Raw genomic sequence first — 16,714 nt, 5'->3', positions numbered from 1 at the left:
CAATACACATTAAGTTCTGAATTGTTAAAATGTTTGGAATTGTTTAATTGTGTTAATTGCTGCGTTGATGACTATTTTGCTGAGAAATTGTTGCTGAAATTGTTTGATAATTTGATATTTGCAGACATGTCGACACATAGAGGTGTTGCGGATCAAACTGCTGGTCGTAGTCGTAGCCGTGGTCGGGGTAGAGGGAGGGTTTCTTCCAGTATTCCAGGGACTTCTGGCTCCTCTCCCTCCACTCCGACCACTCCGGTGACGCCACAGGTTGCGAGTTTAGCGGACCAGCCGTTTGATGAGCGGATATTTTATACGCTTTTTGGGGATAATTTCATATAGTTTTGAGTATGTTTTAGTTAGTTTTTAGTCTATTTTTATTAGTTTTTAGGAAAAATTCATATTTCTGGACTTTACTATGAGTTGTGTGTTTTTCTATAATTTCAGGTATTTTTTTGGCTGAAATTGAGGGAGCTGAGCAAAAATCTGATTCAGGCTGAAAAAGGACTGCTGATGCTGTTGGATTCTGACCTCCCTGAACTCAAAGTGGATTTTCTGGAGCTACAGAACTCGAAATAGCATGCTTCCAATTGCGTTGGAAAGTAGACATCCAGGGCTTTCCAGCAATATATAATAGTCCATACTTTGCATAAGAATAGATGACATAAACTGGCGTTCAACGCCAGTTCTCTACCCAATTCTGGCGTCCAGCGCCAGAAAAGGATCAAAAGCTGGAGTTGAACGCCCAAACTGGCACAAAAACTGCCGTTCAACTCCACAAATGGCCTCTGCACGTGGATTGCTTAATTCTCAGCCCCAGCACACACCAAGTGGGCCCCAGAAGTGGGCCTCTGCATCATCCATCATAGTTTACTCATTTGTTGTAAACCTAGGCTACTAGTTTAGTATTTAAACAACTTTTAGAGACTTATTTTGTACCGGATGACATTTTAGATCAAACCCTTATATTCTCTGACGGCATGAGTCTCTAAACCCCATTGTTGGGGGTGAGGAGCTCTGCTGTGTCTCAATGAATTAATGCAAGTATTTCTGTTTTCCATTTGAACACGCTTGTTCCTATCTAAGATGTTCATTCGCGCTTAACTGTGATGGAGGTGATGATTTGTGACACTCATCACCTTCCTCAAATCATGAACGTGTGCCTGACAACCACCTCCGTTCTATATACGATTGAATGAGTATCTCTTAGATTCCTTAATCAGAATCTCCGTGGTATAAGCTAGAACTGATGGCGGCATTCATGAGAATCCAGAAAGTCTAAACCTTGTCTGTGGTATTTCGAGTAGGATTCAATGATTGAATGACTGTGACGAGCTTTAAACTCCTGAAGGCTGGGCGTTAGTGACAGACGCAAAAGGATAGTAAATCCTATTCCAACCGGATCGAGAACCAACCGGTGATTAGCCGTGCTGTGACAGAGCGCGTGAGCGTAGTTTTCACTGGAAGGATGGAAGGTAGCCATTGACAACGGTGATCCACCAACACACAGCTTGCCATAAGAGGACGTGCGTACGTGAACAAGAAGACAGAGGAAAGCAGAGATTCAGAAGACAAAGCATCTCCAAAACTCCAACATATTCTCCATTACTGCACAACAAGTAACCTTTAATTTATGCTCTCTTGGTTATTCGCAATTCAACTGATAAACATAATTGACTTCCTGACTAAGATTTACAAGATAACCATAGATTGCTTCAAACCAACAATCTCCGTGGGATTCGACCCTTACTCACGTGAGGTATTACTTGGACGACCCAGTGCACTTACTAGTCAATGGTACGAGTTGTGAAAAGTGTGATTCACAATTCGTGCACCAAGTTTTTGGCGCCGTTGCCGGGGATTGTTCGTGTTTGAACAACTGACGGATTATTTTGTTGCTTAGATTAGGAAAATTTTTCTTTTTGGTTTAGAGTCTCTTATTATTGTTCTTGGTTAAAAATATCCTTCTTTAAAACAAGTGTTACATTTACTGCCCAGTTGGCTAGATCATTAGTCTAAGCCCGTGGCAGTTGGGTACACTCTTTTTAAAATCTTTTTCATAAATAATATTTTCTCTATTAAATTTTGTGCCAAACTTTAAGTTTGGTGTTTTCTTGTTGATTTTTCAAAAAAAAAAATTTTTTCGAAAATTTATTTTGGTTTTCTAAAAAAAATTTTAAGTTTGGTGTTCTTCCTTCATGTTCTTGTGTTCTTGTGAGTCTTCAAAGTGTTCTTGAGTTTTCCTTGTGTCTTGATCTTAAAATTTTTAAGTTTGGTGTTCCTTAGTGTTTTTCCCTTAAAAATTTTTGAAAACAAGGAGCATCAGATCTAAAAATTTTAAATCTTGTGCTATCTTATTGTTTTTCTCTCTCCTCTTTAAATTCAAAAATATTTTTTCTCTCCATTTTTAAGCAATTTTTCGAAAATTTCCTTTAAAATTCAGATTTTTTTTTTAAATTTTAAAACCTTTTTCAAAAATCATCATATCCTTTTCAAAACTTCCTAACCACTTTCTCTCTCCTCATTTTTTCGAAAATCTTCACCCATTTTTATTTATTTTATTTTAATTTATTTTGTTTTTGAAATAAATAAATAAATTAAATAAATAAAAATATTTTCTCTATTTTACATCATCTCCCTTTCTCCATCATGGATCTAAGCGGAAATGAACAGTCCAGGAGGACTCTGGGGTCATATTCTAACCCCTCTACTGCTTCATATGGGAGTAGCATCTGCATACCCTCCATTGGAGTCAGTAGCTTTGAGTTGAATCCTCAGCTCATTATCATGGTGCAGCAAAGTTGCCAGTATTCCGGTCTTCCACAGGAAGAACCTACAGAGTTTCTGGCACAGTTTCTACAGATTGCTGACACAGTACATGATAAAGAAATAGATCAGGATGTCTACAGACTATTACTGTTTCCATTTGCTGTAAAAGATCAAGCTAAGAGGTGGTTGAATAACCAACCTAAGGCCAGCATAAAGACATGGAAACAGCTGACAGAAAAATTCCTGAATCAGTACTTTCCCCCAAAACGGATGACACAGCTAAGGCTGGACATCCAAGGCTTTAAACAAGGAGATAATGAATATCTTTATGATGCCTGGGAAAGATACAGAGAGATGCTACGAAAATGCCCCTCTGAAATGTTTTCAGAGTGGGTTCAGTTAGACATCTTCTATTATGGGCTTGCAGAAGGAGCTCAGATGTCTCTTGATTACTCAGCTGGTGGATCTATCCACATGAGAAAGACAATTGAAGAGGCTCAAGAGCTCATTGATACAGTTGCCAGGAATCAGCATCTGTACCTAAGCAGTGACCCTTCCATGAAAGAAGAGGTTAAGACAGCAACTGCTGAACTCAGTCCTGTAAAACAAGCTGCTGAATTCAATCAGCAATTGGACTTTCTAACAAAGCAGTTAGCCGAATTCAAAGAAAGGTTACAAGAGAAAAGGATGGCTAATATACATATGGACAAACAGTTTAAGCAAACAAAGCAGCAGCTGTCAAAGCAAATAGCAGAAGAATGCCAAGCAGTTCAACTAAGAAGTGGGAAAACATTAAATACCCCACCTCAAGGCAGCAAAAAGCTAAGAAATGAGCAAACCACCCAAAATTCACCTGAGGACAGTAAGAGCCCAGGGAAAAATAATTCTGGCACTAAAACGCCAAAAAATTGGTGGAAGGCTGGCACTGAACGCCCAGACCATGCCCAAAACTGGCGTTCAACGCCAGAAACAAGGCAAAACTGGTGTTGAACGCCCAACTTGGGCAAGATCTGGTGCTGAATGCCCAAAATGGGCACAATTTTGGCGTTCAGACGCCAGGAACAGACAAGGAGTTGGCGTCTAACGTTGCTCCAGTTTCTAACTCTGGCACTCAATTGCCAGTGAGGGATCAGACACACACAAATGCTGATAACAACCCCTCTAAAAAGGCTTCTTCAACCACTTCTGTAGGCGATAAACCTGCAGCAACTAAGGTTGAAGAATATAAAGCCAAGATACCTTATCCTCAAAAACTCCGGAAAGAGGAGCAGGATAAGCAATTTGCTCGCTTTGCAGATTATCTCAGGACTCTTGAAATAAAGATTCCATTTGCCGAAGCACTTGAGCAAATACCTTCTTATGCCAAGTTCATGAAAGAGATCTTGAGTCATAAAAAGGATTGGAGAGAAACAGAAAGATTTCTCCTCACTGAAGAATGCAGTGCAGTCATTCTGAAAAGCTTTCCTGAAAAGCTTAAAGACCCTGGGAGTTTTCTGATACCATGCATATTAGAAGGTAATTGCACCAAGACAGCTTTATGCGATATTGGGGCAAGCATCAACCTAATACCTGCATTCACTATCAGAAAGCTTGGCTTAACTGAAGAAGTTAAACCAACCCGGATATGTCTCCAACTTGCTGATGGTTCTACTAAATACCCATCAGGCGTGCTTGAAGACATGATTGTCAGAGTTGGGCCATTCGCCTTTCCCACTGACTTTGTTGTGCTGGAAATGGAGGAGCACAAGAGTGATACTCTCATTCTAGGAAGACCCTTCCTAGCAACTGGACGATCCCTCATTGACGTCCAACAGGGGGAAATAACCCTGAGAGTCAATGATGATGAGTTCAAGTTGAACGCTGTCAAAGCCATGCAGCATCCAGACACACCAACAGACTGCATGAAAGTTGATCTTATTGACTCTTTGGTAGAAGAGATCAACATGGCTGAGAGTCTCGAATCAGAGTTGGAAGACATCTTTAAAGATGTTCAGCCTGATTTGGAGGATTCAGGGGACATGAAAGAGCCGCTGAACTTTCTTCTGAAAGAGGAAAAACCTCCTAAACCCGAGCTCAAGCCACTACCACCATCCTTGAAATATGCATTTCTGGGAGAAGGTGACACTTTTCCAGTGATCATAAGCTCTGCTCTAAATTCACAGGAAGAGGAAGCACTTATTCAAGTGCTAAAGACACACAAGACAGCTCTTGGGTGGTCCATAGGTGACCTTAAGGGCATAAGCCCAGCCAGATGCATGCACAAAATCCTATTGGAGGATAATGCCAAACCAGTGGTTCAACCACAGAGGCGGCTAAATCCAGCCATGAAGGAAGTGGTGCAGAAAGAGGTCACCAAGTTACTAGAGGCTGGGATTATTTATCCTATTTCTGATAGCCCCTGGGTGAGCCCTGTTCAAGTCGTCCCAAAAAAGGGAGGCATGACAGTGATTCATAATGAAAAAAATGAACTGGTTCCTACAAGAACAGTTACGGGGTGGCACATGTGTATTGACTACAGAAGGCTCAATACAGCCACCAGAAAGGATCATTTTCCTTTACCATTCATAGACCAGATGCTGGAAAGACTAGCAGGTCATGATTATTACTGCTTTTTGGATGGCTACTCAGGCTATAACCAGATTGCAGTAGATCCCCAGGATCAAGAGAAAATAGCATTCACATGTCCCTTTGGAGTGTTTGCTTATAGAAGGATGCCATTTGGGCTATGTAATGCGCCTGCAACCTTCCAGAGATGCATGCGCTCTATTTTCTCTGATATGGTAGAAAAATTTCTGGAAGTCTTCATGGATGACTTCTCAGTATATGGAGACTCATTCAGCTCCTGTCTTGATCACCTGAAACTTGTTCTGAAAAGATGCCAAGAGACCAACCTAGTTTTAAACTGGGAAAAGTGTCACTTCATGGTGACTGAAGGAATTGTTCTTGGGCATAAAATCTCAAACAAGGGAATAGAGGTGGATCAAGCAAAAATAAAGGTAATTGAAAAATTACCACCACCTGCCAATGTTAAGGCAATCAGAAGCTTTCTGGGGCATGCAGGATTCTATAGGAGGTTTATAAAGGATTTTTCAAAAATCGCAAAACCTCTAAGCAATCTGCTAGCTGCTGACACGCCATTTGTGTTTGACACAGCATGCCTGCAGGCGTTTGAGTAAGGGTACCACTAACCAGCAAGTGCATTGGGTCGTCCAAGTAATACCTCACGTGAGTAAGGGTCGAATCCCACGGAGATTGTTGGTTTGAAGCAATCTATGGTTATCTTGTAAATCTTAGTCAGGAAGTCAATTATGTTTATCAGTTGAATTGTGAATAACCAAGAGAACATAAATTAAAGATTACTTGTTGTGCAGTAATGGAGAATATGTTGGAGTTTTGGAGATGCTTTGTCTTCTGAATCTCTGCTTTCCTCTGTCTTCTGATTCACGCACGCATGCCCTCCTATGGCAAGCTGTGTGTTGGTGGATCACCGTTGTCAATGGCTACCTTCCGTCCTCCCAGTGAAAACTACGCTCACGCGCTCTGTCACAGCACGGCTAATCACCGGTTGGTTCTCGATCCGGTTGGAATAGGATTTACTATCCTTTTGCGTCTGTCACTAACGCCCAGCCTTCAAGAGTTTGAAGCTCGTCACAGTCATTCAATCCTTGAATCCTACTCGGAATACCATAGACAAGGTTTAGACTTTCCGGATTCTCATGAATGCTGCCATCAGTTCTAGCTTATACCACGGAGATTCTGATTAAGGAATCTAAGAGATACTCATTCAATCGTATATAGAACGGAGGTGGTTGTCAGGCACACGTTCATGATTTGAGGAAGGTGATGAGTGTCACAGCTCATCACCTCCATCACAGTTAAGCGTGAATGAACATCTTAGATAGGAACAAGCGTGTTTGAATGGAAAACAGAAATACTTGCATTAATTCATCGAGACACAGCAGAGCTCCTCACCCCCAACAATGGGGTTTAGAGACTCATGCCGTCAGAGAATACAAAGTTTAGATCTGAAATGTCATGAGATACAAAATCAATCTCTAAAAGTTGTTTAAATACTAAACTAGTAGCCTAGGTTTACAAAAATTGGATAAACTATGATGGATGATGCAGAAATTCACTTCTGGGGCCCACTTCTGTGTGCTGGGGCCCACTTGGTGTGTGCTGGGGCTGAGACTTAAGCAATTCACGTGCAGAGGCCATTTGTGGAGTTGAACGCCAGTTTTTGTGCCAGTTTGGGCGTTCAACTCCAGTTTTTTATCCTTTTCTGGCGCTGGACGCCAGAATTGGGCAGAGGACTGGCGTTGAACGCCGGTTTACGTCATCTATTCTTGTGCAAAGTATGGACTATTATATATTGCTGGAAAGCCCTGGATGTCTACTTTCCAACGCAATTGGAAGCACTCCATTTCGAGTTCTGTAGCTCCAGCAAATCCACTTCGAGTGCAGGGAGGTCAGAATCCAACAGCATCAGCAGTCCTTTTTTAGCCTGAATCAGATTTTTGCTCAGCTCCTTCAATTTCAGCCAGAAAAATACCTGAAATTACAGAAAAACACACGACTCATAGTAAAGTCCAGAAATATGAATTTTTCCTAAAAACTAATGGAAATAAACTAAAAACTAACTAAAACATACTCTAAACTATATGAAATTATCCCCAAAAAGCGTATAAAATATCCGCTCATCACAACACCAAACTTAAACTGTTGCTTGTCCTCAAGCAACTTAGACAAATAAAATAGAAGACTAATAAGTTGAGAAGCAATAATATCTCAGAGTTTTTTTTTTTTTTTTTTTTGCATGAAGCTCAGATTCTAATTAGATGAGCGGGGCTAGTAGCTTTTTGCTTCCGAACAGTTTTGGCATCTCACTTTATCCATTGAAGCTCAGAGTGATTGGCATCTATAGGAACTTAGAATTCAGATAGTGTTATTGAGTATCCTATTTCAGTATGATGATTCTTGAACACAGCTATTTTATGAGTCTTGGCCGTGGCCCTAAGCACTTTGTTTTCCAGTATTACCACCGGATACATAAAAGCCACAGACACTTAATTGGGTGAACCTTTTAGATTGTGACTCAGCTTTGCTAAAGTCCCCAATTAGAGGTGTCCAGAGTTCTTAAGCACACTCTTCTTTTTGCTTTGGACCTTGACTTTAACCGCTCAGTCTCAAGTTTTTACTTGACACCTTCACGCCACAAGCACATGGTTAGGGACAGCTTGATTTAGCCGCTTAGGCCAGGATTTTTTTCCTTTTTGGCCCTCCTATCCACTGATGCTCAAAGCCTTGGGATCCTTTTTATTACCCTTGCCTTTTGGTTTTAAGGGCTTTGGCTTTTTTTTTTTCTGCAAGCTTTGTTCTTTGCTGCTTTTTCTTGCTTCAAGAATCATTTTTATGATTTTTCAGATTCTCAATAACATGTCTCATGTTCATCATTCTTTCAAGAGCCAACATATTTAACAGTCTTAAACAACAAATTCAAAAGATATATGCACTGTTCAAGCATTCATTCAGAAGACAGAAAGCATTGCCACCACATTTAACTAATTAGAATTTCTCTTATTAAAACTCGAAATTTTATTGCTTCTTATTCAAAAGATCTACTACTTTATTCATGTTTGCTGATGATGAGAAAAATAAACTATAGCTTAATTGGAGATAAAATCAAAATAGATACTAATTACTACTATATGACTCCTAAGGTAAAATTAAAATAAGAACAGTTATCACAGAGTTAAGGCTAAGATTAGAACTCAACAACCTTGAGGTTTGGGAAGTGGATGTTCCTCTAGTCTGTGAGGTGCTTGGTCCTTCAAGAGAGAATTTCTGGCGCTTCAGTTCCTTTAAATCACGCCCTTGCTCCTCTTGGAGTGGGTTGTTTTCCTTTAGGGGCCATGATCTTAGTGATCACGGATAAGCACACCAAACTTAGAGCTTTGCTTGTCCTCAAGCAAAAGAAAAAGAAGGAGATGGGTAGAAGGAGAGCTCCTCCCCACCATCCTGGCGTTTGAACGCCCAAACACTGCCTGTTTTGGGCGTTCAACGCCCAAATGCTGCTCTCCTGGGCGTTCAACGCCCAGTTGTTGCCCTTTTCTGGCGTTGAACGCCAGATAGCTATCCTTACTGGCGTTCAGCGCCCACTGGATGCCCATTTTGGGCGCTGAACGCCCAAAATGGCCTTCACTGGCGTTTTCTTGCCAGTAAGCTCCCTATCTCTGTTTTGTGCGTAGGTTCCTTCTGTAACCCTGTAAACTTATGCAAATGATTCTTTACCTTAGTGTCAGTGAACTTTATATAAACAAATAAAAATAAAAATAGGGCAAAATGCTTAGAGGATTGTTGCCCCATGGCTAGGTTGCCTCCCAGAAAGCGCTTCTTTATTGTCTTTAGCTGGACCTTGCTGAGCTTTTAATCTAGCTTCAGCCTTGAGCATTCTTGCTCAATGTTGCCTTCAAGATAATGCTTGATTCTTTGTCCATTGACAATGAACTTCTTATCAGAATCAATATCTTGAAGCTCCACGTAACCATATGGTGACACACTTGTAATCACGTATGGTCCCCTCCACCGGGATTTCAGTTTCCCGGGGAATAGCCTGAGTCTAGAGTTAAACAACAGGACCTTCTGTCCTGGTTCAAAGATTCTAGATGACAGCTTTCTGTCATGCCATTTTTTTTATTTTTCTTTATAAAGCTTGGCATTTTCGAAAGCTGTGAATCTGAATTCCTCTAGCTCATTTAGCTGGAGCAATCGTTTTTCTCCTGCTAATTTGGCATCTAAGTTTAGGAATCTGGTTGCCCAGTAGGCCTTATGTTCCAGTTCCACGGGCAAGTGGCATGCCTTACCATACACGAGTTGGTATGGAGAGGTCCCTATAGGGGTCTTGAATGCTGTTCTGTAAGCCCACAGAGCATCATCCAAGCTCCTTGCCCAATCCTTTCTATGGGTATTTACTGTCCGTTCCAGGATTCTCTTTAATTCTCTGTTAGAGACTTCAGCTTGCCCGTTGGTTTGTGGATGATATGGAGTGGCCACTTTGTGGCGAATTCCATACCGAACCATGGCAGAGTAAAGCTGTTTATTGCAGAAGTGAGTGCCCCCATCACTGATTAACACTCTAGGGACACCAAACCTGCTAAAGATATGTTTCTGGAGGAACTTCAGCACTGTTTTAGTATCATTGGTGGGTGTGGCAATAGCCTCAACCCATTTTGATACATAGTCAACTGCCACCAGAATATAAGTGTTTGAGTATGATGGTGGGAAAGGTCCCATGAAGTCAATTCCCCATACATCAAACAACTCTATTTCCAAGATTCCTTGTTGAGGCATGGCGTAACCATGAGGCAGATTACCAGCTCTTTGGCAACTGTCACAATTACGTACAAACTCTCGGGAATCTTTATAGAGTGTGGGCCAATAGAAGCCACATTGGAGGACCTTGGTGGCTGTTCGCTCACCTCCGAAATGGCCTCCATATTGAGATCCATGGCAATGCCATAGGATTCTCTGTGCTTCCTCTCTGGGGACACACCTACGGATAATTCCGTCTGCACATCTCTTAAAGAGATAGGGCTCATCCCACAAGTAGTACTTTGCATCAGTAATTAGTTTCTTTTTTTGTATTCTATTGTACTCCTTGGGTATGAACCTTGCAGCTTTATAGTTTGCAATATCGGCAAACCATGGTGCTTCCTGAATGGCAAATAGATGCTCATCAGGGAACGTCTCAGAGATCTCAAGGAAGGGGAGGGACGTCCCTTCCACTGGCTCTATCCGGGACAGATGATCAGCTACTTGGTTCTCTGTCCCTTTTCTGTCTCTTATTTCTATATCAAACTCTTACAGAAGCAATACCCATCTGATGAGCCTGGGTTTTGAATCCTGCTTTGTGAGTAGATACTTAAGAGCAGCATGGTCAGTGTACACAATCACCTTTGATCCTACTAAGTAGGATCTGAACTTGTCAATAGCGTAAACCACTGCAAGTAATTCCTTTTCTGTGGTTGTGTAATTTTTCTGGGCATCATTTAAAATGCGACTGGCATAATAAATGACATGCAGAAGCTTGTCATGCCTCTGTCCCAATACTGCACCAATGGCATGATCACTGGCATCACACATTAGCTCAAATGGTAATGTCCAGTCTGGTGCAGAAATGACTGGTGCTGTGACCAGCTTAGCTTTCAGCGTTTCAAACGCCTGCAGGCACTCTGTGTCAAACACAAATGGCGTGTCAGCAGCAAGCAGATTGCTTAGAGGTTTTGCGATTTTTGAAAAATCCTTTATAAACCTCCTATAGAATCCTGCATGCCCCAGAAAGCTTCTGATTGCCTTAACATTGGCAGGTGGTGGTAATTTTTCAATTACCTCTATTTTTGCTTGATCCACCTCTATTCCCTTGTTTGAGATTTTATGCCCAAGAACAATTCCTTCAGTCACCATGAAGTGACACTTTTCCCAGTTTAAAACTAGGTTGGTTTCTTGGCATCTTTTCAGAACAAGTTTTAGGTGATCAAGACAGGAGCTGAATGAGTCTCCATATACTGAGAAGTCATCCATGAAGACTTCCAGAAATTTTTCCACCATATCAGAGAAAATAGAGAGCATGCATCTCTGGAAGGTTGCAGGTGCATTGCATAGCCCAAAGGGCATCCTTCTATAAGCAAACACTCCGGATGGACATGTGAATGCTGTTTTCTCTTGATCCTAGGGATCTACTGCAATCTGGTTATAGCCTGAGTAGCCATCCAAAAAGCAGTAATAATCATGACCTGCTAGTCTCTCTAGCATCTGGTCTATGAATGGTAAAGGAAAATGATCCTTTCTGGTGGCTGTATTGAGCCTTCTGTAGTCAATACACATGCGCCACCCTGTAACTGTTCTTGTAGGAACCAGTTCATTTTTTTCATTATGAATCACTGTCATGCCTCCCTTTTTTGGGATGACTTGAACAGGGCTCACCCAGGGGCTATCAGAAATGGGATAAATAATCCCAGCCTCTAGTAATTTGGTGACCTCTTTCTGCACCACTTCCTTCATGGCTGGATTTAGCCGCCTCTGTGGTTGAACCATTGGTTTGGCATTATCCTCCAATAGGATTTTGTGCATGCATCTAGCTGGGCTTATGCCCTTAAGGTCACCTATGGACCACCCAAGAGCTGTCTTGTGTGTCCTTAGCACTTGAATAAGTGCTTCCTCTTCCTGTGAATTTAAAGCAGAGCTTATGATCACTGGAAAAGTGTCACCTTCTCCTAGAAATGCATATTTCAAGGATGGTGGCAGTGGCTTGAGCTCTGGTTTAGGAGGTTTTTCCTCTTTCAGAAGAAAGTTTAGAGGCTCTTTCATGTCCCCTGAATCCTCCAAATCAGGCTGAACATCTTTAAAGATGTCTTCCAACTCTGATTCGAGACTCTCAGCCATGTTGATCTCTTCTACCAAAGAGTCAATAAGGTCAACTTTCATGCAGTCTGTTGATGTGTCTGGATGCTGCATGGCTTTGACAGCGTTCAACTTGAACTCGTCATCGTTGACTCTCAGGGTTATTTCCCCATGTTGGACGTCAATGAGGGATCGTCCAGTTGCTAGGAAGGGTCTTCCTAGAATGAGAGTGGCACTCTTGTGCTCCTCCATTTCCAGCACAACAAAGTCAGTGGGAAAGGCGAATGGCCCAACTCTGACAATCATGTCCTCAATCACGCCTGATGGGTATTTAGTGGAACCATCAGCAAGTTGGAGACATATCTGGGTTGGTTTAACTTCTTCAGTTAAGCCAAGCTTCCTGATAGTGGATGCAGGTATCAGGTTGATGCTCGCCCCAAGATCGCATAAAGCTGTCTTGGTGCAATCACCTTCTAATATGCATGGTATCAGAAAACTCCCAGGGTCTTTAAGCTTTTCAGGAAAGCTTTTCAGAATGACTGCACTGCATTCTTCAGTGAGGAGAACTCTTTCTGTTTCTCTCCACTCCTTTTTATGACTCAAGATCTCTTTCATGAACTTGGCATAAGAAGGTATTTGCTCAAGTGCCTCTGCAAATGGAATCTTTATTTCAAGAGTCCTTAGATAATCTGCAAAGCGAGCAAATTGCTTATCCTGCTCCTCTTTCCGGAGTTTTTGAGGATAAGGTATCTTGGCTTTATATTCCTCAACCTTAGTGGTTAAAGAAGCCTTTTTAGAGGGGTTGTTATCAGCACTTGTGTGTGTCTGATCCCTCACTGGCAATTGAGTGCCAGAGTCAGAAGCTGGAGTGACGTTAGACGCCAGCTCACTGTCTGTTCCTGGCGCCTGAACGCTAGAAATGTACCCATTTTGGGCGTTCAATGCTGGATTCTGCCCCATTTAGGCATTCAACGCCAGATTCTTGCCCATTTCTGGCGTTGAACGCCAATCCTGCCTTGTTTCTGGCGCTGAACGCCAGTTTTGGGCATGATCTGGGCGTTCAGCACCAGCCTTCCACCCATTTTCTGGCGTTTTAGTGCCAGAATTATTTTTCCCTGGGCTCTTACTGTCCTCAGGTGAATCTTTGGTGGGTTGCTCATTTCTTGAATTTTTGATGCCTTGAGGTGGGGTATTTAATGTTTTCCCACTTCTTAATTGAACTGCTTGGCATTCTTCTGCTATTTGCCTTGATAGCTGCTGCTTTGTTTGCTTAAACTGTTCGTCCATATGTATATTAGCTATCCTTGTCTCCTGTAGCCTGTCCTTGAATTCAGCTAGCTGCTTTGTTAGAAAATCCAATTGCTGATTGAATTCAGCAGCTTGTTTTACAGTACTGAATTCAGCAGTTACTGTTTTAACCTCTTCATTCATGGAAGGGTTGCTGCTTAGATACAGATGCTGATTCCTGGCAACTGTATCAATGAGCTCTTGAGCCTCTTCAATTGTCTTTCTCATATGGATAGATCCACCAGCTGAGTAATCTAGAGACATCTGAGCTCCTTTTGCAAGCCCATAGTAGAAGATGTCTAACTGAACCCACTCTGAAAACATTTCAGAGGGGCATTTTCGTAGCATCTCTCTGTATCTCTCCCAGGCATCATAAAGAGATTCATTATCTCCTTGCTTGAAGCCTTGGATGTCCAGCCTTAGCTGTGTCATCCTTTTTGGAGGGAAATATTGATTCAGGAATTTTTCTGTCAGCTGTTTCCATGTCCTTATGCTGGCCTTAGGTTGGTTATTCAACCACCTCTTAGCTTGATCTTTTACAGCAAATGGAAATAGTAATAGTCTGTAGACATCCTGATCTATTTCTTTATCATGTACTGTGTCAGCAATTTGTAAAAACTGCGCCAGAAACTCTGTAGGTTCTTCCTGTGGAAGACCGGAATACTGGCAACTTTGCTGCACCATGATAATGAGCTGAGGATTCAACTCAAAGCTACTAACTCCAATGGAGGGTATGCATATGCTACTCCCATATGAAGCAGTAGAGGGGTTAGAATATGACCCCAGAGTCCTCCTGGACTGTTCATTTCCACTTATGTCCATGATGGATATATGGATATAACTTGGACTGATTTATCTTTTTATTTATTTTATTTTATAAGAAGTAAATACTTAAATAAAATAAAATAACTAAAAAGAATTTGAATTTTGAAATTAAAAATATTTTTTTTTTCGTAAAAGAAAATAAGAATTAATTAGTTAAAAAAAAGAAATTTTTGAAAAAGAGGGAAGATATTTTCGAAAATTAGAGAGAAAGAGTTAGTTAGGTGGTTTTGAAAAAGTTAAGAAACAAACAAAAAGTTAGTTGGTTAGTTGAAACAAATTTTGAAAAGATAAGAAGTTAGGAAGTTAGAAAAGATATTTTGAAAAGATATTTTTGAATTTAGTGAGGAGAGAGAAAAACAATAAGATAGTACAAGATTTAAAATTTTTAGATCTAATGCTCCTTGTTTTTGAAAATTTTGGAGGGAAAACACCAAGGAACACCAAACTTAAAAATTTTAAGATCAAGACACAAGGAGAACTCAAGAACACTTTGAAGATTCACAAGAACACAAGAACATGAAGAAAGAATACCAAACTTAAAATTTTTAGAAAACCAAACCAAAATTTTCGAAAACCAAAGGAAAATCAACAAGAAAACACCAAACTTAAAGTTTGGCACAAGATTTAATAGAAAAAATATTATTTATGAAAAAGAAGGTTTTGAAAAGAAAATAAAAGACTCTAACCCAATTACCAAGAACACAGATTAACGCTCTAGCCAAATGAGTTATGAAAATTTTCGAAAATTTTAAGAAAGATTATTTTTGAAAACACCAAACTTAAAGTTTGGCACAAGATTTAACAGAAAAATTATTTTTGAAAAAGGTTTTAAAAAATATGATAGCCAATTACCATGAACATAAACACCACGTTCTAATTAACTGAGCTATAAATTTAAAGTGTTTTAACAAGGGATAAATAATAAAAGACTCTAAACCAAAAAGAGAAAATTTTTCCTAATCTAAGCAACAAAATAAACCGTTAGTTGTCCAAACACGAACAATCCCCGGCAATGGCGCCAAAAACTTGGTGCACGAATTGTGAATCACACTTTTCACAATGCGTACCACTAACCAGCAAGTGCACTGGGTCGTCCAAGTAATACCTCACGTGAGTAAGGGTCGAATCCCACGGAGATTGTTGGTTTGAAGCAATCTATGGTTATCTTGTAAATCTTAGTCAGGAAGTCAATTATGTTTATCAGTTGAATTGTGAATAACCAAGAGAACATAAATTAAAGATTACTTGTTGTGCAGTAATGGAGAATATGTTGGAGTTTTGGAGATGCTTTGTCTTCTGAATCTCTGCTTTCCTCTGTCTTCTGATTCACGCACGCATGCCCTCCTATGGCAAGCTGTGTGTTGGTGGATCACCGTTGTCAATGGCTACCTTCCGTCCTCCCAGTGAAAACTACGCTCACGCGCTCTGTCACAGCACGGCTAATCACCGGTTGGTTCTCGATCCGGTTGGAATAGGATTTACTATCCTTTTGCGTCTGTCACTAACGCCCAGCCTTCAAGAGTTTGAAGCTCGTCACAGTCATTCAATCCTTGAATCCTACTCGGAATACCACAGACAAGGTTTAGACTTTCCGGATTCTCATGAATGCTGCCATCAGTTCTAGCTTATACCACGGAGATTCTGATTAAGGAATCTAAGAGATACTCATTCAATCGTATATAGAACGGAGGTGGTTGTCAGGCACATGTTCATGATTTGAGGAAGGTGATGAGTGTCACAGTTCATCACCTCCATCACAGTTAAGCGCGAATGAACATCTTAGATAGGAACAAGCGTGTTTGAATGGAAAACAGAAATACTTGCATTAATTCATCGAGACACAGCAGAGCTCCTCACCCCCAACAATGGGGTTTAGAGACTCATGCCGTCAGAGAATACAAAGTTTAGATCTGAAATGTCATGAGATATAAAATCAATCTCTAAAAGTTGTTTAAATACTAAACTAGTAGCCTAGGTTTACAAAAATTGGATAAACTATGATGGATGATGCAGAAATTCACTTCTGGGGCCCACTTCTGTGTGCTGGGGCCCACTTGGTGTGTGCTGGGGCTGAGACTTAAGCAATTCACGTGCAGAGGCCATTTGTGGAGTTGAACGCCAGTTTTTGTGCCAGTTTGGGCGTTCAACTCCAGTTTTTGATCCTTTTCTGGCGCTGGACGCCAGAATTGGGCAGAGGACTGGCGTTGAACGCCAGTTTACGTCGTCTATTCTTGTGCAAAGTATGAACTATTATATATTGCTGGAAAGCCCTGGATGTCTACTTTTCAACGCAATTGGAAGCACACCATTTCGAGTTCTGTAGCTCCAGAAAATCCACTTTGAGTGCAGGGAGGTCATAATCCAACAGCATCAGCAGTCCTTTTTCAGCCTGAATCAGATTTTTGCTCAGCTCCTTCAATTTCAGCCAGAAAAATAC

The 16,714-nt window shown here is 41.0% G+C and overlaps 1 protein-coding gene across 1 annotated transcript in view; it reads right to left on the bottom strand.

Annotated features, from left to right (window-relative positions):
- LOC112769897 (probable leucine-rich repeat receptor-like serine/threonine-protein kinase At3g14840) overlaps positions 1-16,714 on the bottom strand; it is a 64,717-nt gene that overhangs the window by 33,035 nt on the left and 14,968 nt on the right. The gene's annotated exons all lie outside the window — the stretch shown is intronic.

The sequence above is a fragment of the Arachis hypogaea genome, chromosome 18 (assembly GCF_003086295.3).
Source record: "Arachis hypogaea cultivar Tifrunner chromosome 18, arahy.Tifrunner.gnm2.J5K5, whole genome shotgun sequence".
NCBI classification, from domain to species: Eukaryota; Viridiplantae; Streptophyta; class Magnoliopsida; order Fabales; family Fabaceae; genus Arachis; species Arachis hypogaea.
This window is presented reverse-complemented; position numbering and strand designations above follow the sequence as displayed.